Source organism: Rhinolophus ferrumequinum, chromosome 4, assembly GCF_004115265.2.
Source record: "Rhinolophus ferrumequinum isolate MPI-CBG mRhiFer1 chromosome 4, mRhiFer1_v1.p, whole genome shotgun sequence".
NCBI lineage: Eukaryota > Metazoa > Chordata > Mammalia > Chiroptera > Rhinolophidae > Rhinolophus > Rhinolophus ferrumequinum.
Window position 1 is genome coordinate 93,753,931 of NC_046287.1, and position 24,535 is coordinate 93,778,465.

General features: G+C 43.7%; 1 pseudogene; it reads right to left on the reverse strand.

The window, feature by feature from the left end:
• Positions 1–2,588: 2,588 nt before the first annotated feature.
• Positions 2,589–16,517, reverse strand: LOC117021224 (40S ribosomal protein SA-like; annotated as a pseudogene).
• Between the last annotated feature and the right edge of the window lie 8,018 nt (positions 16,518–24,535).

The window sequence follows — 24,535 nt, forward strand, 5'->3', positions numbered from 1 at the left end:
CATTTCAGATCTAGAACACCTTATATTTCATCCAAAAGGGGTGATGAGGCAAGAGTGAAATATGTTATTATATGGTAAAAGTTTAATAAAGAGTAACTGTGAAAGAGGCAGATAGTGATAGTAAAGAAAAGTATGGAGTCCACTTCACCACATCAGACACCTCGGTGAGCAGGACGGTGAGGGTCAGGGTACATTGGATGAGAACGGGGCTTTGGGCTGTGGCTGTCACCTCTCTGCCCTGCTTCCTCCAGATTTGCAGACTGTGTGAACCAGTGCTCTTCCTGCCGTCATTCTCACTGGACACCACAGCCTACTGCCCTGACACACAGTATCTTCAGGCCTTGACCTTGTGATTTCCTCCTTGCTGTCTAGTAATAACTCAGCTTTGAATCTTGGGCATTTAAGTGCATCTCAGCCCAGCATCTGGCCCAAGTGGCAATTAGCTATTGTTGTTATTTTAAATTTGACGTGATACTCTGTCGTGTGGGGCAGCCTGCGGGGTCTCTGCTTCCGCTCCCCACACAAGAACGCCGGACATGGTGAGGCCAAAAAGGAACACCCACGGAGCCATAGGTAGGGGAGTCACACCACTATACTCTCACTGGCAGCCGGGTTGGAGACACAGGAACCAGGAACAACACAATTCTCAACCCTCACTGTGCCACTTGCAGGCTCAGCCACCATCTTCTTGCTAGCTCCCCTTTTTCTGCTAGCGCAGCCACAGCAGTTATATTAGTGCCCAATGGCTCACTGGTTACAGCTGACGGCCAACTAGCCACAGCTGATGGCCATTCAGTCACAGTTGATGGCCATTTACTACCTGAGCCAGCACATTTCTATGTGAGGCCGAGAGCCTGGAAACTGATTTTTGGGGCTCTGTCCCCACATACTCACATAACACAAAATGAACCACTTGAAAGTGGACAACTTGGTGGCATGTAGTACATTCACAATATTGTACAACAACCACCCTATCTAGTTCAAAAATGGCAATTAGCTTTTGTTGAGTTTAGTAGCTATAATAACTGTTTGCTGTCTTGAACCCTCTGCACACTGGCTGAGCTCATATACGAATGCATATTAACTTAATACAAGCACACTCTGCTTACTCTTACGATGTGATCCTGGCACAGTGCTCAGCTCTGTTAAAACACACTGGCATTTGTTGCTATTATTTCTCAGGTTTAAAACGTATAAATGAGGTAGGAAAAGGTAGGAGAACAAATCACTGCATTATTTCATTTTTTCTACACTTAAAATAAAAAGAGTTATTATTTGAATGTGTGTGTGTGTGTGTGTTTTCTAGTGTATTCTAAACCCCTGAAACTACAGGTCATTTTCTTTGTCTTTTCATTCCCAACTCCCAGCACATCCTGTTAGGAAAATTCACACCCACACACATACATGTACCGTATTTCCTCAATGTTTCAGGGAAACTCAACTCTCATGTGGTTGGGTTTTGTCATTGCTGTTGTTGTTTTTCAGGGATTTTTTTTCCCCTTAAAAAATGATGTCTAGTAAGAAGAAGAAAGATGAGGAAGAAGAAGAAATACTGTCGGAGAGAAAGTGCTTTCAGATCTGGGAAGGACCTACGAGAACATTTTATACCCTTAATTTACACACGAGTCTGGAGAGAAGTAAAATCATGCCACCTGGAGAAGAAACACCATCTGCCCATGTTTGCAGAGCTCACCTGGAAATTCAAAATCCATGTCTCCCTCCCCACTGAGCAGAGTAAGGGTAAGAGGGATCCAGGTTGCTGAGGACAGCCTTGGGTGGAAAAGCTGCATCTGATATGTCCCCCCCCCCCCCAGCCAGAGGCTCACCTGTTTGGGGTTATAATCAGCAGCTCTGACAACACTCCTTCACCCAGGAGCCAACTGAGACTGAACAGGTTAGGTATGCAGGACTAAGCCAGAGTCTGAGCCTGTGTGCACCCAGCCCTCCTGCTCGTCCGCATTTCTCGGAGTGGATTCATTTGTGTGGGCTGTTACAGCAGTGTCACAGACTGGTTAGCTTCACACCAGAATGTATTGTCTCAAAATAAAAAGAAATCAATACACTTCATTTTTCAGAAATTTATTTTCTTGCACTTCCTGGAAAGTCCAAGATCAAGTTGCCAGCAGGGTTGATGTCTGGTGAGGGCTTTCCCTTTTGATTGAAGATGGCCACTTTCTGACTGTGTGTGCTCACACGGCGTTTCCTCAGTACATGTGCGTGGTGGAGCAGGGAGGGAGAGGGAGGATGGGAGAGAGAGACAGAGACAGAGAGAGAGACAGAGAGAGAGAGAGAGAGAACATGCTCTCTGCTGTGTCTTCCTATAAGGACACTAATCCTCTGGGATCAGGGCCCCACCCAATGACCTCATTTAACCTCATTACTTCCTTAGAGGTCCCAACTCCAAGTACAACCACACTGTGGGTTAGGGTATCAACATACAGATTTTGGCGGGACACCTTTAGTCCCTGACACAGAGCATGCAGAACTCATGTGGCTTAGAACAGATGTTCTTTTAAAAAGTGAACAAGAACACACATTTTAGACCACAAAGTGAATATTTTCCAGTGTAGCCACAGTTGTGCTAGGCATTAGGTGTGCCCAGGGCCTTTTGTCATGATGTGGCCGAGGCACAGAATCAGTATCTTCTCCAGGCCACTTCCACCAAATTTGAAGCCAAACTCCAAGGTTTGAACACCAAACCCAGGCCTGAAAATGTCACAGTGAGACAGCTCTTCCAAAGCCTGCCAAGTGCAGCTGCTGATTTGAGTGAAGAGACTTCTGCAGAGCTGGTAACTGTTCTTCCAGGACAATGACACCTGGGCCGCACTGGTCAGCTCCTGGGGGAGCCTGAGACAATGGACACCAAAATGCCTCTACACTCAGCTAAAACCACTAGGCAAAGGGCTGGTGGCAGCTTTTAGGTGGCCAAAACACACTCCTGACCTGACCTTGGTCAAGTCCATCTGGCCCTCGCCATTGTGAGGGGAACTCCCAGTGCCATTACGGGAAGCTTGGGTGGTTCTACTTGTTTTGGCAAATAAAAACCTGGTAAGAAATAACAGGAAAAGATGATGTATGTGACAAAAGAAACATAGAGTACACCAATCTCCCAGATTTTTCCAGGTCACCCTTCCACAACCAGGACTGTCTGGAATTACTTTCCTAGTTGTCCTATGTGTTGCTGTCTATTACATAGTAAACACACACTTTGGAGGGAAGATTTACTCCTTTATATCAACAAATGCTCCTTCCTGTGGAGTAATCTGAGCTCCTTCCTCAAAATACTGGATACATTTCATAAACATTTCTTCACAAGCTCTTCCCAGGAGCTGTTTCCATGTCTGGACTCACACTCTGAATTTTGCTCCCAGATTTATGACGGTTCTCAAACAGTGGGATGCCAAATATATTACTGAATGTAGTCTCTCCTTTCCCCGTAGGCTCCTCAGCTTTAAAAGAAAAAGAAAACAAATCCTTTTCTTAGCCTTTTACAATAATGGTAACATCGTTCCACACTGGTAAAGATGGCTCTTATACAGACTATTCAGACCAAATATGAAAAATGTGCAGGGATGTCAAGCCAGTGATGCAAAGTCTAGAAACACTAATCAGGAAATATGTTTACAATATTTCCTGCACACAGGACAGCTAATCAGAATCCACAGACCCCAAAGACAGGAGCTAGGGTTGAATACAAGTTATAAGACTATGACTTTGAAGTCACAAAGACCTGGATTCAAGTCCAAGCTCTGCTCCTTACCAGCTGTAAGAACTTGGGCAAATTATGTAAATTCCCAGCTTGAGATTCCTCTTTGGTGAAAGCGAGACAATAATTCTACCTTGCAAGACTACTGAGAACGCAGTAAGGTTATGTGATGGTTTCCTTAGCCCACTCGGCGTAGAGCAATCAGGTGGGAGCTTTAAAAATATAAGTGCCTAGCTTCCTGTAGTGGGTTGAATGATGTCTCCCCCCCACCCCCAAATTTATGTGCACGTGGAAACTCAGAGTGTGACCCTTCTTTGGAAAATGGTCTTTTCCAATATAATTAAAGTAAGGATCAAGATGAGATTATCCCAGTTTAGAACAGACTCCAAATTCTATGAGAGTGTCCTCACAAGAGACAGAAAAGAACATCATATGAACACAGAGGCAGAGATTGAAGTGATGTGTCTACAGGCCAAGAAATGCCCAGGATTGCCTGCAGCCACCAGAAGCCAGGAAAAAGACATAGAAAGGATTAGTCCTGTGAGCCTCTAAAGGGAACCAACCCTGCTGACACCTTAACTTCTGACTTCTAGCCTCCAGAACTCTGAGAGAATATATTTCTGTGGTTTTAAGCTACCAAGTTTCTGCTAATATGTTACAGAAGCTCTAGGAAACCCCATGACTCTGATTTAATTTGTAGTCATTCCGTATGTCTAGGGTGCTTGTCATGTGCCAACAATTATTCTAGGTCTGCGATGGCCACAAACCGTAACCACTAGCCCCGCGTGGCTATTGAGCCCTTGAAATGTGGCCAGTGTGAACTGAGATGTGTTCTGCGTGTACAATATACACTGGGTTTCAAAGACTGACAATCTCATTAATTATTTTATATTAATTAATCTCATTAATTTTTTTTATTAACTTTTTAATTAATTAATTAATTAAATTAATTAATTGTTAATATTTATTAATTAATAATTGATTAAATAATTAATCTCTTTAATTATTTTATATTAAATATAATAATTGACATAACATTTTAGACCTATGGGATTAAATGATAAAAGTTTGGATAAATTTGTTTATTTAGATTAAAACGAATTTTACTTGCTTCTTTTTTCACTTTGTAAATGCAGCTGCTAGACGATTTTAAATTACACAGGTGACTCAAATGATATTTCTCTTGGACAGTGCTGTTCTGGGCATTGGGAATATAGTGATGAACAAAGTCCCTGCCCTCTGGGGTTTCATATTCCAGCAATTTCCCCTGGGACGGGACGGTGGGGTGTGGTCAGGAAAGACTTCCCACAGGGTATGTGGTGCACCTGACGGGACCTGTGGGACATTTGCTAAGCACATGCTGTCTTGAGCTCCCAAATCCCCAACCTCGGGAAGCCCCTGGGGAGACCCCTCAGTAGGGACCTTCACCTCATTAAAAGGCCCACCCCCATAAACAGCCCCAGGCAAGATGTCAGTAACTGACCCAGGTTTCCTTTCTGTTTCCTGCTGGTGGGATGGGTGCCCGGGAGTAGAGCAGACACTCCTGGTGTGGACTCAATAACTCTGCAGGACTGCTCCCATCTCAGTCAGTAAAAATTGAGAACAAAATGATTTGCCCATTTGACTTGGTTATGAGTTACGTGGAAATTTTTTTTAAAAAGAAAAAGACAGATTATTCTTACATTTAAGCATTGTTCTGCCAATTACACTCTAGAGTTTATCTGAAAGATTACCTCAAACATGAGGTTAACCTGGATCAATCAGGGGAATCCTATGACCTGCAAATAGTTTTACTTCTTCCTTTCCATTCTGGAGTGCCTTTTATTTCATTTCCTTGCCTGCTTTTTCTGGCTAGAACCCCCAGTACTTACTGAATACGTACTTATGCCAGGTACTTTGCTAGTGTTTTACGTACATTATTTCATTAAATTCTCCAAACAACCCTATGAAGTAAGTGGCACCAGCAACCACATTTTATGGGTAAGTTAACTTGGCCTTATGGCCTTACAGCAGTTAAATGATCTACTGAGGTTACTCAGCTAGTAGGTGACAGAACTGGGATTTGAACCTGTGTCTGTCAGATTCCACAGTCCATGGTCTTAAGTTATTCTCGCCAGGTTGCCACATCTAAGCTTCCTCTCTAAGGAAGGAGCTCTTCTGACACTTCAAATGGAGACAAGGGCCACAGGGCCCCAAATGCCTTTCCAGCAGAACCCAAGAAACAAATAGTTGGGTTTCCATGAAGACAGTACTTCGAGCTTGACAATACTATGCCTCAATGTACCCAACACAGTCCACTGTCTGCAGCCATGCCTGCGGTTATTCATCAGAACAAAGAAGGAAATGAGAGGAGAAGCAGGCAAACAGAAGAGAGGAGCTGAGGGCAGGGCTGACTCACTCAGGCATCTAATACAGTGAGACAAAGGGATGAAGACAGAACAACTGACTACTCTTCCGTGTTACTAACTCTGAGTAATACTATTTTGAAGTACTTTGTCCCCAAGAGTTATAGAGAATATAAGAAACATACATGTAGCTAAATCCAAATAATCAAAATATTTCTAGAGTAGGAAAAGAAACTAATATGCACTGAGCATCTACTTTTAAAATCCACTCTTACACATATTAGTCATTTAATCCCTTCAGTTGCCCTTTGAAGGAAGCAGCTATTTTAAAGAAGAAGCAGCTGAAGGTCAGAGAGGTTTATCACGTGCCCGAGTCACACAGCAAGAGGCAAAGCTGGAGCTTTTCCGGCATCTCCACTCTCACCTGTCCTGTAACATTCGGGATGGTCTCTCTGACTCCCTAGAGAAAGAGGAAATGACACTTCATACAGTGGAGTTTAGGACATTCATCTTCAAACTGAAGTACAGGTCTTCATTGACCCCTACACTAAGTCCTTGCATCTGATCCCTCCATGTATTATAGACGGCTTCAAGGAAAGTAACGTCCGCTTCTTTGACTTACACAAATTCTCTCTCCGAAAAACTGATTGACTAGAACAAGCCTTATGTTTTACCATCTCCCCTGGTCATAATCTCTCTGTTAGTAAAAAATAAAAAACAAAAACAGAACAATACGACACTGCCATTTCCCAGGTGTAAAAAATCCAGGTGAATCAGGGATGTATAAAAGGGATAATTTCACGACGCCATAAAACCCCTTCATCTCATTAAGACGTATGTCAGTAAATATTTTTATTTATGTTTATAATTATTTTCAAACTTTATAAAATCTTTATATTGTTATGGTCAATTGGTTATTAATAATTGCAATAATACCGCAAGTCAGAAGAGAAGTTTTAAACCTATAAACTTAAAAATGTATGTATATAGATACACACACATATATATGTGTTTATCCTAGAAACTTGTGAAAGAGTGATCAGAAAAGACAGGGGAAAATATAATACAATTAGATGGATCCTAAAGAGAATTAGAACGGAAATGCAATGTCAAAGAGAAGCATTTGCACTTGTATGTAAAAAGTGGATGTTGGTGTGTATTAAATCATTCCATTGGACACATTAAAAAGAGTTAATAACAGTTATATTTTGAAATGTCAAATTATACGATATGCCAGAAGGTACGTCCTTTGAAATTACATAAACTTAGGATGAAACTCAGAGGCAAACTGAAAAATATGGGTGGGGATACAAAGTTTTTCAAAATTATTTTAGAGGGTTTGTAAGTCAAAAGGTTATAGCTCATTGCTTAGCATATTGTCATTCTCTGAAAAACAAGTCGTCTACAGAAAGGATTGGACTCTATGTTAACCATCCCCACCCTCCCTGGAGTTGTTCTGCAAAAAGTGAGTGTGAAGAGAGAAGGGAGTTGAGTGACCTCATCTTTCAGGGACCACACAGAAAATTCCCTACCCACCCGCAAAAAATGAGCACCCAGGCTGCGGGGCCCCAGCCCCCTGCTGTTGTTCTCTTCCCAGGTGGCTTTGGAGCCTAATCCCGTCAAGGCTGGGAATGCAATCATTGTGCTGCTGCTTTCTTACCACTGTCAGCCAGCGGGTTCACTCCAGAGAGCACCCTGCAAATAATAATACCTCACAGGTGTATGGTAGTGGATTCCCCAGGACTATTTGCAAAGCTCTTTCAAGGATCCAATACCCTATGAATACAGAGCGTTCTCTTTATTATTCTACTCCATTAGGCGTGTTTTCTTTTGTTCTCTACAAGCACAGGGCTTTAACTTCTGAGATATTGAATTTCATTTGCTTCTCTTCTCCTCCTTCCCCAGGCTACTGAAATTCGTGGCTACCCTCAACTGTTTTCCCCGCCCCCGTCCTCATGGTCATGGTGAATTTGGATCTGTAAAAGCCTTGTATCAACCTCAATTATTTTTTTTTATATAAGATAATATTGGTCTTGGCATCAAGGCTTGTCAGAAATGCTCCCCCTCGCTTTCCCTGCATGAAGGAGTTGCTCCTGATTACAGATCTCTCTTCTGTTGCTTTTTCAGCCTTCGTTCAATCTGGTGGGAACATCTTTTCCTCGGTTTTTCTGGTTCATGTTCTGGGCGTTATTCCGAAGGATAGCACGCCCCATCATTTCTTCTTATGAAGCTCTGACGACACTCTGCAGATACTTACTTTTTAAATTATTTTTTATTTTTCAATTGCAATTGACATTCAATATTATATTAGTACAGTAGAGTGGTTAGATATTTCTATAACTTATGAACTAATCATCCTGATAAGTCTAGTACCCATCTGACACGATTCATACATAGTTATTACAACATTATTGACTATATTCCCTATGCTGTAGGAAATGCATATTAATATTTTAATAAACCTATTGCATTCTGCTCTTCATTAGTCTATTGTTAGCATGGGGTTCCCAGGAGGCTTGTCACTTAGATGTCTCCAGAGGACCCAAGCTTTCCCCCGGACCTGAGTTTGGCGCTGCTCCTTTTTGTGGTAGAGGAGGGGCCTTGAACTATTAGAGTGATGCATTGTGGGATCAGGACAGCCTATTGATAGCATCACAGGCCTGGTTTGGATCCTGGCTGCTCCACACACCAACTGTATTATCCTGGGGTCAGACTTCTCTGAACCTCAACTTTCCTATTTGGAAAATGGGAACAATAACTCCTACCTCATGTGGATTAATCAAGATTATACTTGCAGAGTACCAGATTTAGTGCCTGATGCCTAGTAAGGGCCCAATAAATGGTGATTATCATTCTAAGAGAATGTGTCCAACAAAATGATTACGACCAAGAAGGACGTCTATTCCATTTAGAGAAATATTGATGTAACTCTTTGCTCAACCAGATGCTGTCCACGAATATCTTATTAATAGTATTTTTTTGTTGTTTTATTTAAAACTCTTGACTGGATGTCTTTTGCATCCCTTTCTCTTTCTGGCGTAATGAACAGGACTCAAATATTAAAGTAGCATTCGCTTTCTTCAAACTGTTCTAAGTAAAATCATTTGTTTCATTTCTGAAATCTGAGCCTCTTTTTCAAAGGCTAGATTTTGTCAATTCCTCCTGGGGTTTCTTTTCATCAGCACATTCCCAGAGTCCCCAGCCTTTAGAAATGACAGGATACACTGGTCATCGTGTGCATATTCGATTTTCAGAAAGCATCTGAAAAAGCTCAGCGTCAGAGATTGATGGTTCTCAGCTTTCAGCTTTGGTTTCTCTCAGCCTGAGGACCATTTGGATGTGGGCCTAAAAAAGTCACACAGTGTCAGAGTATTAGTCTTAAGAAGGCGATGCCCCTCTCCCTGCCTCTCGGCCTCATTTGGAAAAACACGAGAAAATAAATCTAATCTCCTCTCGGTTTCCTTGCGCTGCACCACAGCAGGAATGTTATATGATTTCAAATTGCTTATTAGAAATATTCCTGTGGGTATCATGTTGAGGATTACTTTTCCAAAGTGCCTGTATCGTTAGGAAAATGAGGTGTAATTCTACCTGCTATCTCATTCCAAAGGCTTCCTCCACCTTTGGACAAAAACCAACTTCCAAGTCAAGGAGTGGGACATCTATCTTCTGTTTTACTCTCACTTTCTGTCACGTTTTGGATGACAAGCAGAGGGTGGGGGAGAACACACTTTCTCAAACCATTTGCTTCTAATAATAGAGTGGAAGTTTATCTCTTCTTTCAAAGGAGATGATGTGACACCCAGAGGGAGCTTAGCTTTAGAAAAGGCCAGCCCCAAGAATGGAATTGTTAAAGTTTTTCGCTTGCACTCATTTGTGGCAGAAAAGAAGAATCTCGTGGACATAACACAAGGCAATGCAATGTATGCACTGGTGGTCAGAGGACCGCAGTTACAGGGGCTCCGTGGGAAACAACCTGGAGAACTGACTTCCTAAGGGACCTTGAACAAGTCACTTCCCTCTGTCAAAATATGCTTCCTTGTGTCTATCTGTGTGTATCCGCTGTGTGTGTGTGCGTGTGTGTGTGTGTGTGTGTGTGTATCAATTATCTGCAGTTTGGTTAACCTGAAGCAAATTTTCAGATTCATTGACAGCTCTTACCATTTAATTATTTTCTGCAGGAAACATTTTCAATTCCTCACTTTATGGACATGGAGATCTCTTCTAGTTTTCACTTGCTTCTTCGGCAGCATTCATCCTTGCTGGGGAGCCCCTTGCAACATAAATCACACTGCCATTTTTGCTCTAGGGACATTTGAAAAGGCAGTACAGCTCTTGCTGAAACCTTTCAGAGCCAGCCAGAAAGCTCTGTCTTCCCTCCCAGGTTTTATTGAGGTATAAACAAGGGATGAGATGGGAAAGGAAATCTCTTTCTAGCTCCTTCTAAAGTCAGGCTTCAAAGTAAGATTCCTTGCTTTGCTGAAGTGAGTGTCCACAAAATTTTAAAGCATTGGATTTGATTAAAAGCACAAACCCATTTCCAAAGCAAATACCAGTGAGTTGTGAATAGCCCTGTCTTCTCCAGTGCAGAATGAGAATTGACTTCATTTGCATTCACACATTTTACTCCTTTGAATTCAAAAGATATAATTGCTCTCTGGCTATGCAAACGTGGCTGATTTTGACCTGTCCAAAAATAATAAATCACTCCTTGAAAAGCTTTGGAGAACCTGAAGAGATCAACAGCACTTGTTTGACTCTCATGACTAAGTCTCTTCAGCTTAAACACAGTAAGAACATTATGCAATTATTTAGAGGAAATTCAGGACCTTTGGGACAGTCAATCATATAATTCAGGCAAAAGTAGATTTGGGGCCCTGACATTTGCAGATAATTGTGCAACCCTCAGCTGTGTGAGCTGGTCCTAAGAGAGCTTCCACCTTCAATTCGCCCCCTTCCTCTCATCCTGCTCCACTGTGTTGCCTCTTGATTAGTAATAAAATGAATAAATCAAACAGACCCTGGCTTGGCTCTTGTGAGATATGCTAAGAGGAACGAATATGAAAACTGAAAAAATACCAAACTAAAGGTGGACTCCCCGACCTCATTTCTCATTTTAAAAAAAAAAAGGAGAGACTCGTTCAGCAAACATGAGCTTCGAAACTAAGGCTCAGCCCAGATGTTATTAAGTATAAATATTTATAAGACCCATAAAGATCCTGGCTAAGCTCAATTTTGCCTTAATGCAGCAAATGTTTCAAATTCGGCTCTTTCACTGTTTGAAGCCTTTAGAAGGCAGGATACAGTAGAAGACGCATTACTGTTGGTGAGAGGAGGGGAGATTCTCTTTTATGTTTTATGACCAGTTTTTCATTGAGGGTATTGCTTTTCTCAGAAATCACTTCTCGAGGCCTGTCTTTCCCAAGAAGCCAGAAGAAAGTATGTTTGCTATATCTGTGAATTCGAAGGGCACCGGGTAAGGCACACACATGGTGAAACGTGCATCCTCGATGCAAACTCATGGAGGAAAGCCAGGTTCCCTTTGTTCTTTGCCCACTTCAGTTATCACGAAACACAGCAAAATCCTAAAGGTCTCAGTATAGTCATCCATTAAATGGGTGTGCGACTATTACACACACCCATTTAAAAGCGGAATACATTTACTTCACAATTTTAAAACTTTGATTTGGTTAACTAGTATGTGCTTTTTTTTTCCAAAAAGAAACTTTCAGCTACACTCTGTTACCATTTTGGTAACTTTTACAGGCATAAGTGAAAAAAAAAAAATGTGGGCGTACAAGCTGTAATTTTGTGATGAAAACATTCAAACTACATGATAGTTTGGGCTCTGGATTAAGAGCTTGGTCCGCCAGATTCTTGAATGGGGCTTGATGTAGGAAGTCATTATTATTTTTAATCCATTTGTTTTATGCTAAGAAAAATCATCTGCCCACATATCTTGTCCACCAAGGAACCGTGCAATCCCTTGCTTTCTAAAATCCCTTTAACACAGCACATTAACTCATAACTACCTGCTGTGTAAATTGTAAAAGTTTTGTTACTTACCATGTTTCCCCGAAAATAAGACCTAGCCGGACAATCAGCTCTAATGCGTCTTTTGGAGCAAAAATTAATATAAGACCCGGTCTTATATTATAGTAAAATAACTAGGATGATTCAGTACCTAAAATAACTAGGTACTAGGATGATTCATCTATGGATGGGGATGAAAAGAACCTTTGGTTTCCTCTTTAGGATAAATCCTAATCTTTGAAATCATCCCTACTTCTTTGGTAAAGTCCTGATGCTCTTTCAGAGTCAATTGGCAGTGGCCTGGGCCTGTGCTTGAACACACATCTGGGCCCCGTCTCCCCACTGTTGCGGAAAGAGGGTCTTCCTGTTCCTGAGAGTTCGGGAATGGGGACCTGTGGCTCTTCCCCAGCGCTGGGCTTTGCTGGTTTCTCATCAAGGTCTTCAGCATGTCCAGGCCAGCCTCATCCGATTCCCTGCCCCATTCTCACTGCTCAGCCCTTTTGGGCTACTGAAACTGACAAATAAGGTTGACCTGGGAGCACTGATCTCCTCAGTGGAGGCCTTCATCTGCTGGATACATCTGGCAAGCACTCTGTGGTGCTTACCTGCATTCCCTGATTAACATAGATGTAAAGATTTTATCAAGGCTCCTGGAGGCCAGCCTTCAAGATGTAATCACAAAATCAATCCATGTAGACTAACTGGGCATAGACTCACGAAGAAGACATCCCACAATGTCAGGCACTTAATTAAGGCACTCTGGCTCCCTTGCCCCAATTGATATTTTTCTTTCCCTAACAGGTGATGCTGATTCTCTGGGTGTTCACACCTCTCTCCCCTGGAGACTACCCTGCTTTCAGAGCCTTGCAGTTTGTGGGAAGACCACCAGGGGGCACCTATGCTTCATCCTACTCCCCAGGGAACGGAGGTGCACCAATCGCCTACTATGTGCCAGGCAACAAAATGAGTCTGAAATAAGCCAGGCTGTGGCAGCATTCTTCCTCACACAGGGAGGCTACCCACGTTGGGCACCCAATCTTGACTCCAGTCGTCAAGCAGGACACACCTGTCCTGGCTGTGAGAGACAAAACCTTCTTGGAGAGCTTCTTTGTTTACCTCAGGTCTTTATGAAGGTGCCAGGCAGATTTGTTTGGCATAACTGACCCACACTTTGGACTGAGAAGTAAGTGTCTGTCACTTACTCCTGGAGTTCGTCCAAGTCCTCAATTCCTCTTCACAAAGGAGCCTCGGCTAATGTGATCTAAATGACCCTCTTGTCTCCAGCACAGATGCTTTTCCTCCGGCCACTGCCCGTCTCTCCTGTTCTTCCTGCTTGGGTCACACCACTGGCCGTCCTGATGGGTTGTCTTTGCTGGGGCTGGCATCTCGGGCATGAGCCAGAATGTGTCCCCTCCACAAATGCAGAGGTCTAAGAAATATGAATTTTTAAATTTTTTCTAGAACTTTACTTCTATTTCAAGTTCCTGTTCCACCTGCTGGTTAAAAGCACATTTTCCATTTATTCTGGGTTTCCTCTCCCTGTTTTTCCCAGGGTGGTATGAAGTTCCATGAACGTGATTAGCAAGGAGGCAGAAGATTGGAGGGGATCCAGTTCTTGAGTCATCTGTCTACCAGGTCCCATCTGAGAGGTCTGCTGAGCCTGTCCATGTAGCCCTTCAGGATCGAAGCTCTCTTCACTGAGCAGAGACATAGAAGTGAATTATTTCTGCTGCTCCTGTGGGGCTCAACCCCACCTGCATACCCTCTCTGGGGTCTTGACTTCCTAAGACTCTGTTCACGTCAGGCAGTTACCCTAGAACTCCACTCCCAGTATTGCAGAGCATTTTTAAAAAGATGCTAGAGGGAAAATCCTTTTCAGTTCTTGAGGTTTTCCCTTGGAGGAATGCCCTGCAATTTTAGGTTTGCTTTGGAGGCACAAACAACACCCCAGTGGGTTTAGGCTTTGGGAAACCAAGGTGAGAGGCAGCTCTCCCTTCTGCCCGCTTCTCTTTTTTTTTTTTTTTTTTTTTTTTAAGAAACTGTTTATCTTCTGTTAACCTTATTTCCATTTCCTGTTTAAGAGCCTGTGGAAGAACAGTGTAAGATCCCTCAGTAGTCATTCCCACCCACTCAGTGGCCTGAACAGTGGGGGCTGCAGACCTGTTGTCAGTGGCAGACTGAGTGTTCCAGTCTTCAGTAGGAACTGCTGACTAGGTGCAGAGGGTACCTGCACCTTCTGACCAGTTTGCATCCTCAGATTGAGCTGGAGCAGTCCATTCACCCTGAAATTCCTCCTCAGTCACAGCCTTTTCAGCAGCAGCCTGCCCTTCTTTTTCAATCTTTTCAGGATCTCTGCAGAAGTAGAGATCAGGCATAACCTCTCAAGAATGTTCATGAGAGACGGTGTCACGTGTGTGGAGAACTTCCCAGGTCAGCACCCACGTCAGATCCAATGAGTGAGTTCCCTTGTTGTTACATGGGATGGCAATGTCCATGCAGCATAGAGGAGAGTCTGGGTAACACAGATAATGACAGGCAGGTGAGTTATCGTAAGAGCTTCTGTGAGAGACTGGTGGTCAGTCCTGGGATCAGTAACCGTCAGAAGTCATGAGGCAGAGCACAGAAATAAAACCATGCTTATACAGTTAATTGATCTATGACAAAAGAGGCAAGAATATACAGTGGGGAAAATATAGTCTCTTCAACAAATGGTGTTGGGAAAACTGGATAGCTACATGCAAAAAAAGATGAGACTAGGCCACTTTCTTACACCATATACAAAAATAAACTCAAAATGGATTAAAGATTTAAATGCAAGAAATCTCTTAGGCAGTAAACACTTAGAAGAAAACTCTTAGGCAGTAAACTCTTTGACATCGGTCTCAGAAATACTGTTTTTGGATATATCTCCTCAGGCGGGGCAACAAAAGAAAAAATAAATAAATGGGATGACATCAAACTAAAAAGCTTTTGCACAGTGAAGGAAACCATCAACAAAACAAAAGACAGCTTACTGAATGGGAGAAGACACTTGCAAAAGATATATCCAATAAGGGGCTTGTATATTATATATATAAAGAACTTGTACAACTCAACATCAAAAAAAAAATAAAAGTTCATTAAAAACTAGGCAGGGGACATGAATAGACATTTTTCCAAAGAAGACATAAAAGTGGCCAATAGACATATGAATGGATGCACATCATCAATCATTAGGGAAATGAAAATCAAAACCACAGTGAGATACAAGCTCACACCTGTTAGAATGGCTATTATTAAAAAGACAACAAATAACAAGTGTTGGTGAGGATGGAGTGCCCTTGGAAAAAAGGGAACTCTGTGCACTGTTGGTGAAATTGTAAATTGGCGCAGCCACTATGGAAAACAGTATAGAGGTCCCTCAGAAAATTAAAAGTAGAACTACCATATGACCAAGCAATCCCACTTCTGGGTATTTATCCACAGAAATCCAAAACACTAATTCAAAAAGATATATGCACCCCTATGTTCACTGTAGCACTATTTATAATAGCCAAGATATGGAAGCAATCTAAGTGTCCATTAATAGATGATTGTATAAAGAGGAGGTGGTACATATATACAGTGGAATATTACTTGGCCATAAAAAAGAATGAAATCTTACCATTTGACACAACACAGATAGACCGACAGAGTGTTATGCTAAGTGAAATAAGTCAGACAGAGAAAGACAAATACCATATGATTTTACTTATATGTGATATCTAAAAACAATACAAATGAATAAATAAAACAGAAACAGACTCATGGATACAGAGAACAAACTGATGGTTGCCAGCGAGGTGAAGGGTGGTGAATGGGTGAAAAAGATGAAAGGGATTAAGAAGTACGAACTCCCAGTTATAAAATAAATAAGTCACGGGAATATAATGTACAGCATAGGGAATAATATTGTAATTTTGTAATAACTTTGTATGGTGACGGATGGTTACTAGGCTTCTCGTGGTGATCACATCGTAAGGCATATAAATGTCAAATCACTGTGTCGTACAGCTGAAACTAATATAATATTGTATGCCAACTATAGTTTAATAAAAAAAGGAAGAAGTCACAGCTTTGGGAAGGCTGCCTGGATCTGGTTAGTGAAGTTTCTAGAAGTGAAGCGACCAGCAATAAGAGTGGCTCCTGTGGCAGCAGCAAGCTTCAGCCCAGCTCGCTGGCCCGTACTCCTAGAAAATGTAACACTGACATCAATCAGCCAGGTTTCCAATGGCAACAATGGCATGAGCTGCAGCAGAAACTTCTCACAGATTCTCTTCAGATTTATGATGTATATGCCATCCCCTTCCTTTTGTAGATGTACTGTTCCATTTGGAAATCCAGTGGGTTTCTGCTGCATAGAATTTGAGAACATCTTCCTTCTTCATTTGCAGGACATCAAAGGCCCCAGACATTGTAAAATTTCCTTTCAGGTGCCACAGGAACCCAGAACACTGTATGGACCCTTCTCTGGGTAGCACAGAAAGGTGCCTTCTACAGCTTGCAGCTGTTCCATCCACCAGAACGAGGGGAGATGGGCAAAAGAGGATTACCAGGAGAGAGACATTTAAAATCGGTTAATATCTCCATTAAAATCTCAAAAATGTTATTCTACCACACTGAGATGTTCTTAATTTTGATTCCTGCATAAACAAAGTTCTAAGTCCATTCTGAGAACAGTCTTTCATCTACTGGTTTCATCTACTGGCTCCGTGTGGCTCCAATATGCTCTGTAAAAAGGTTGCCTCCAGATTTATTTCTGCTCTGCCCAGCTCTCACCTCTCTCTCTAATGGTAACGCTCAGCCCAGCACTGAGGCAGCAAAGTGGTGGATATGATAGAGCGTGATGGAAAAGCATCAGTGCCATAGAAATTTGCACTAATCAGATGCCCCATGAGCTCCAACTCTAACTCACTTCTCTGGGTAAATCAACCACTACACGTCTCTCAGGTTACAGTCCCCTGGGAACATCAAGGTGTAACTCCCCCCCACTCCCACCCCCCACCCCCAGAGAGGCGATTTACTAGGCTCTGGGACAACAAAGACCAAAGGCACAGACAGGCCTGCCCTCAGCGAGCTTACAGACAGGATAATAAGACCCAGCACGTATTTCAAAGTAAGAAAAGGAGTTCTGTTTTGAACATGCACTTTTTGAGATGACTGGCAGAAATTCTTGGAGCTAAGGATGGAGCCACTAAGATAGATGTGATATATTCAACGTTCGTATGGGACAAGACCACTGCTACCAAGAAGAGCTAACACATGGAACACCCCTTATTTCTCAGGCTATGTGATGTCTTAATATCTTCACATGCATTATATCTTTTAATGAGGTTGCTATTATTATTATCTCAAGTCAAAAGTGAGAAAACCTTACAAAGGTTAAAGAACTTGTCCAAGGCCTTGGAACTGATAGGCAGGGAGGCCGGTGGTCAAGGTGAGGCTGCAGAGCTCCGAGTCTGTGTTCTTAACCTGGGTGCCGCAGACGAGGGGGCCGTATGCGTCTCCACCATTCTGTTGTGAACAATGAAAGGAACCGGTGCCATCATTTGTCTCTTGGATTATCTCATAGCATTGTGCCCACATGGCTTCTAGTCAGTGTCATTAAGTGGCTGACTTGCTTAGCCTCCATCTTCAAGATGTAGCTGTGACATTTGATCTTAGACCTTCAATTTATTTCCACAAAATTGTGCTGAATATCTAAAGAAGGTGGGAGTGAGGGTGGGATTCAAAGGTAAAGAAGACATGATCCTTGGCTTTGGAATATTTCTTATTTGTGTGTAAGAGGGAGGGAGAAAGAGTAACAGAGAAAACGAAAGCCAGCTCTTGCCACAGTGCAGGAACTCAGAATCTTCTGGACTCCAGGCAGGTTGCAAAGACGGTAAGACCCACGGGCAGCCTCCATACAAGGCTGACTCCTCCATTGGGCACAAGATAGGGACTGCCTGTGACCCACAAGATTTTCAGGGGCCCAAAAAATGTTTTTATTTTTCTTTTAAAATCGGGGGGGGGGATGAATAATAACGAACCCAGCCTGAATTATACTTGTCATATGCCAACACAGTCATCAACATTATTTATTTATTTAGTGTTGCTTATATATTTTTATGGAAATAGAAGCTCATGAAAGCAAAAGTTCCCAGGGCCCGTGAAAGTCATCTGTGGCTCTGCCATGCTGGCCAAATATTAGCCATTTGATGCACACTGGATTTTATAAGGTACAGAAAACCACCCTTGGCTCTGAGGTAAATGTTCTGAAACTTGAGGTAATGTTTTATCAACGATGACAAAATGGGGTCCAACATTTCAAGGGCCAAAGTTGAGAGGGAAACCATCTTAGAGCCAGCCATGAAACTTTGCTCTTATAAGACCAGGGAAAGAAGATCCAAAGACTAGCATCACTTTGGGTCCCAAAGCCTGGAATTAGTACAAATCGATTACTAAGAAAGGGGCCTGATCTCTCTCCCTGCCCTAAATGAGATCTCAAATGTCAAGAGCAAAAGCCACAGGAAGTGATCCACGCATGCTGCTGGAGACGCGAGAAGGGAGGCTGCCCCACTCGGCTGCTGAAATCTTACCACTCGTCAGTGGGTATGGGAGGCACGCTCCTGAAGTCATGAAGGCCGCTGGCTGGGAGTCAAGCGTGTTCTGCTAGTCAGTGCCTCCCTAAGCAGGCCGGGTGGCCTCCACAGAAATGCCAAAGCTGGAGGCCAGAGCTTTGGGGAGCCCTGGAGGGAGGTGACTGCGGAGAGTGGGACGCAAAGCCTGCCAGGTCACTGATACGAGACGTGATGGGAAGGACAGGTCAGGCAGTGGAACCTGGAGAGTCCGGGGCCAGCCCAGGGGGCCCTCAAAGGATGGCCCTGGGATTTAAGCTTCTTTCAAAGCCACCAAAAGGACATGTTGGAATCAGGAAGAGGACAGTTTAGACAAGACAGTGAAGACTAAAATTAGACAATGACTCATGCTGGCAAATGCTGACCCATTCCACCTCGTACCTGAATTGCAAAGTGACATTTCTTACCCTTTCCCCAAATAAATCTTCTCCGCACAGCGTTCTCGGAGGACCTTAAGGCCTGCGAAGGACTTGGCCCTGAGCTCATTGAAACCGCGCTACATTGCCAAGTTTTGCAGATGTTTGCACTGACTGCTTTATGTTTTGCAATATTCCAGAGCTGTTCCCGAGTGACGTTCATCCATTCACCAAGTTAATTCTTAATAAGAATGATCTACAAAAGGGTGACAGCTCCAAAAGATGAGGAGAGAGAAAACCACCTCCAATGTGCGGGGATGAGCAAATAAATAAATAAATAAATAAATACTGCACTGTTCCCAACAGACGGAGGTGCAGAAAAGGGAACCTGTGCAGCAATTCCTAGGGAAAAAAACAAGGATGAGAGTGTTTATTTAGGGAGACGGGAGTGTTTCTTTTTCTCAGAAGTGCTATGAGACCCCAAAGGACTGGGGAATGCTCCTGCTGAACCCTAGCTGAGTTGAGAAGAAGGCACCAACTGCATAAGGCGAGCTGTTACAGAAACATGTATCAATTCCATAGCCAAAGCCGGATTAGTTGCCAAGGCAAGAAAAGTCTGGCTAACTCTGAAGGAAGCACATTGATCCGAAGCTATACAAATTGAATAGCAATGCCTGCTTTTGAACCTGCTTTTATCGATAGCATCTCATTTAATGTTTGAAAAACGCCCGTGGGCACAAAAAGATAGAGAGGTTAAAAGATTTTCTTAAGGTCAATCAACAATTTATTGAGAAATCTGGGGTTAAAAGACAGGTTTCTATTCCTTCCCAACATTTGTGTGATACAGAAAATACTAAATAGCCTTTATAGCTATTTATAGCTATTAGTGTATTATTGAATGTTTTACACGTAGTGTCTCTAATCCTCACTTTGATCCTATGGAAGTGGGAGTGGCATTATCTTCATTTAAAGACGGCAAAACTAAGGCTCCGAGAGAGATTGCACAACAGACCCGACTGAGGTCACAATTCATTCAACAAAGATTAAGCCCAAGGCTTCTCAGCTACGAAGCAGAGCAAATATAATTCAGAAAAAGAAATGACTGAAAGGTCTCCGTCAAAACAAGTTGCATTTTAAAGAATACGTGTTTAAGGCCAAACAGTTGTGTGGTGCCCCGTGCACTTTTTGTGCTAACAGGCTGAATTCCATGTAGGAATGGGAGAGTACCGTAATCCCTGGGAAGGTTTGCAGGTGTCCACAATTTATTAATTAAGCCGGGCTGTGTGCTAATTCAGTTGCTATGCACCAGGGCTCTGGGAAATGCATGCACACACGGGAACTTTAAGGAGATTTATGTATAACGCAGGTAGGAAATTTAGAGGAGGGATGTGGTTGCACAACCATGTTATACAGCACAGAATCCAGATCCAGTTCCTTAAAAGGACTGTCCATGGCCTGCCTATCCCCAGCCGCATGCCAGCTGGAGGACACAGGGAGTAATTATCATAGTAAGGAAGCAATTTGTTTTTAACGCTGGACCTTGAAGGGACCCCAGCCTGCCTCAGTTTCCCCCACCCCATCCCAGCCAATCGGGGGTCCAGGCAGACTTGCAACCTCACGGTTCACACAGGTTTCCCGCTGCCCCAGTTCTCCCGTCTCAGCGTCAGTCTCCGAAACGTCGAAGCTGCTGATGCCGCTGAGGCCTGACATCACCCCCAGCTGGAGGCTGCCCTGGCTGACCCCCAGCTGCCCTGTCCCTGTCCCGCTCCTGACTGGCCTCAGGGGCAATCTCGTCTTTAACACGTGGCCTCCTCTGTTCCCGGGGTCACAGAAGACTGCGCGCAGAGCTCACCATGTCTCAGAGATTTTAATGAAACAGCTCTTCTATTTATTTGTGTTGCTGCCTCTGTTGCCCGGGGCCATGGCACCAGTCCCTGAGAGGGGAGGCTGAGGGCCGGGGGTGGGGCTCCGCAGCCACAGCAAGCTGTCTGTCCAGTGGCTTCATTCCTGACATTGGCCCACCAGCCTTGAGTCAATCCTATACCCTCCCTCCTCAGACATGTCTGAATCCTGGGGTGACTGCAGTTTCACTGGTGCCTCGCGACACTCACTGAAAGTAAACAGGTTTTCCGGAATGTTTGAGATTCCACCAGAAAGGGAACAAAAGTCAGGGCAGAGCCATAGGAATCTGAGTAACACAAAGCCACAGAAACACACCCCTGGACTAAATGCTTTCCCAAGCCACCCCTGCCCCGTGGACAGCAGGAGCTGTTCTACAGTTTGTGGAATAAGGACCCCTTTGCTTAGCTTACCCAGTGGGATGTGTTTAGTGCCCACATTTCCCGGCAGGTTTCCTATTGTTATTTTAAAATTATGTATAGTTTAAGAATGATGCTATTGCTTGAATTAAAAAGGAAAGGGAGAGGGAAAAAGTATAGTTTTATGACATTGGAATGAAAGAGAAAATGTAACTTTTTTAAAAAAAATCAGGTTTACTGAGGAATAATTAATTAACATAGAACAAATTTCATTCTCTTTAGTGTACAGTTGGATGACAAATACATACAGTTGTGTAATCACCACAGTCGTGTTTACACCCCTCCCACCCCAAAGTTCCCTGTGTCCCCTTACTATGAACTGGTCACCCTCTACACACCCAGGCCCCCCACAGCCACTGGTCTGTTTTTTGTCCTTATCATTTTACTTTTTTTAGGCATTCAGATAAATAAAACCACACACTGTAGATAATCTTGTGTCTGGCTTAGTTCATCGAGCGCAATGCCTGAGAACCATCCACGTGGTTGCTCGGCTCAGCAGTCGGTGCGTTTCACTGCCGAGTCCTTCCTATTCCCTCAGACGGATGTACTGCGATGTGTTATAACCGTTCACCCATGGCTGAATCTTCAGGTTGTTTCCAGTTTTTTAGCTATTAAGAATAAAGCTGCTAGGAACATTTATTTACAGGTCTTTGTGAAAACACGTGTTTTGATTTATTTTGGGTAAATACCTAAGAGTGAGATTGCTGGGTCATTTGGCAAGAACAATTTTTGAAGGAGAAGGACATTTAAGAATGTTGCTGGGTACTATATACAGGAAGTGAAATATCAAGGTGAAGGATTGTAAAAAGAGTCAGCTCAATTCTGGGCTCTGTCCTGCCTTCCAAGGCCTTGCAGTTAGTCAGTTTACTACTTTGTTGTCTAGACACAATTGATGGGGCAGATCCCTTTCATTATCAGGTGGCTCCATCACTTATCAAGGGCAGGACCTCAGGCAAGTACTTAAGCTCACTGTGCTTTTATTTCCTCTGCTGTGAAATCAGCATTATCGAGGTGCCTACCTCAGAGAGATGCTATGAAGATTTAAAAAAAAATTTACATATATATATATAAAGAGAGATGGAGAATATATGGAGAACAATGCCTGGGCCTGGCAGAGAAAGTACTCAATAAGCATGACCTATTTAAAGTCTGGGGGTAATCAGAAATTAGAGCAGACAATCGTTTGTCTTCCTAAAAAGCTCTGATATTTTGAATCAAATATGTTCACCAGATGATGCAGAACACATTCGTTCATTCAACACATATTTACTGAGTGCCTGTTGAGTGCCCGGTGAGGGAAGTAGGCTCAGTCCCCATTCATATGGAGCTTACAGCCTAGCAGGAGAGGCAGGCAGAATCAAAGGGGCATGCTATGTGTAATTATAACCTCTAATGAGTGCAAACAAAGGGAAGGACAAGGGGCTTGCCAGGAGAGTGTAGCACAGGGCAAGTCACACCACCGGCGCCACCAGCCTGCCTTGCGTTCGGGTCGCCCTTTATAGTTTCTAACCTCAGCTCAGTTACTGACTCTGCTTAAGAGAAAGGAAGACCAGCCCCTCCTGATCACCGGCACTCGTTCCCTCCTTCATTCATTGTTCATGCACAAACATTTGCCTGATGCCCTTTAGAAGCAGGCCATTGTCCCTGGCTCTGATGACACACGCACACGGGAATGAGACATTCCTTCTCTTGTAGACAACTTACAACATCAGAAGGGATCAGACTGGGATGAGTATACAGTGACAGTTTCCCTTCCTGCTGGAACTGCTCCAATGGAAAGAATCACAAAACTTCAGTGAGTCCCTGAAAACGGCAACTGAGCACCATTTCTGTGGCCTGGATTTAGCATCGGATGATGCCCCAGGGGCTAATGGCACAGACTTTCTGCTTTGGCCGAATGGAACCAACAGACGTGGATGGCTTCTCCTTGGGGACCTCACGGAGAGGTTACAGCTCCCTTAGGAGGAGGTGGTAGAGCAACGCAAGACTCACCATCAGTTTCCTCCATGAAGCCAGATGATATTTGCCGGGGATTTTGGAGGAAGCTGACTGTGAGTAAGCAGCAGAGCAACCGTGGAGATATGTAATATGTCTTGGGAAATAACAGCTGCTTTAGAAAATCGGAGAGGCACTAACATGCTGAGAAGCCAATCCTGATGTGCAGGAACCAGGACCTGCAGGGCGGTCCCTAGGGCTGACAGGATAACCTTTCTCTTGTGTCTCAGCCAGACCCAGCCAAAGGCAGCGATTGGCTAAGTGGTAGAGTTCATGGAACTTGTGTATCCACCGTCATCCTTACTTAGGTTTTCAGCTGCCCCTCCTTAGTGCCTGCTAACTGCTGGGAATAATGCTTTGGCCTGGGGGTACCCAAGATGCAAATATGGGTTGTGTCGGTGTTTTTTTTTAGTGTACCCAGTTCCTTTGGACCCCTGTTCCTTCCCCGCTCCTATCACATGATGCCATGGGGCTATCCATTCCAGTTTCCTACTCTCCTGGCCAAGAGATGGTCATTATGTTTAAGCCGGATCGTTCTACCCCTTCCTCTGTCAGCAGAGGTGGGTCTTGGGATGATCATGTGACCGGCGCTGGGCCAATGGAGACGTTTACTGGGACTTTTCCATTTGCAGCCACAGGTGTGATGGCTTTTTGGTAACCACTGTTCTGAACCACATTTCCTAGCAGTCCCTTTCCAGTATGCTATCAGACAAGGATGGCTGTGAGGGATGGTTGGCTGTAGCACCCTAATCAGTCACATCATGGGATTATTGGAGTTAAGAAGCTGCAAGCATGAAGTGTTTGTGTGGAGATTTACATTGAACCCTGAGGCTTCAGCAGAAACTGATCCCTTTAACAGAGGTGTGTGTGGAGCTCATATTCCAGAAGCAATGCTCTAAACCACAGGAAGCTGCACAGCAGTGCTGCTTATCTGAGGAAGTGTCTCCCCACCGGGGCAGCCCCCGCTGGGCCTCACTCCGGTCCCCACTGCTTTCTGCTCTTTCTCATTCCTCTCCTATGTCAGGCCCCTACCCACGCTCTTTCCTTCCCTCTTGCTCACCCCTCACGCCTGTGGGCGGGACCTGTCTCTGACACACTGGACACTGTTTTGGCTGGTCTCTGAGGTGGGGCCTCCCTACTGGTGTCC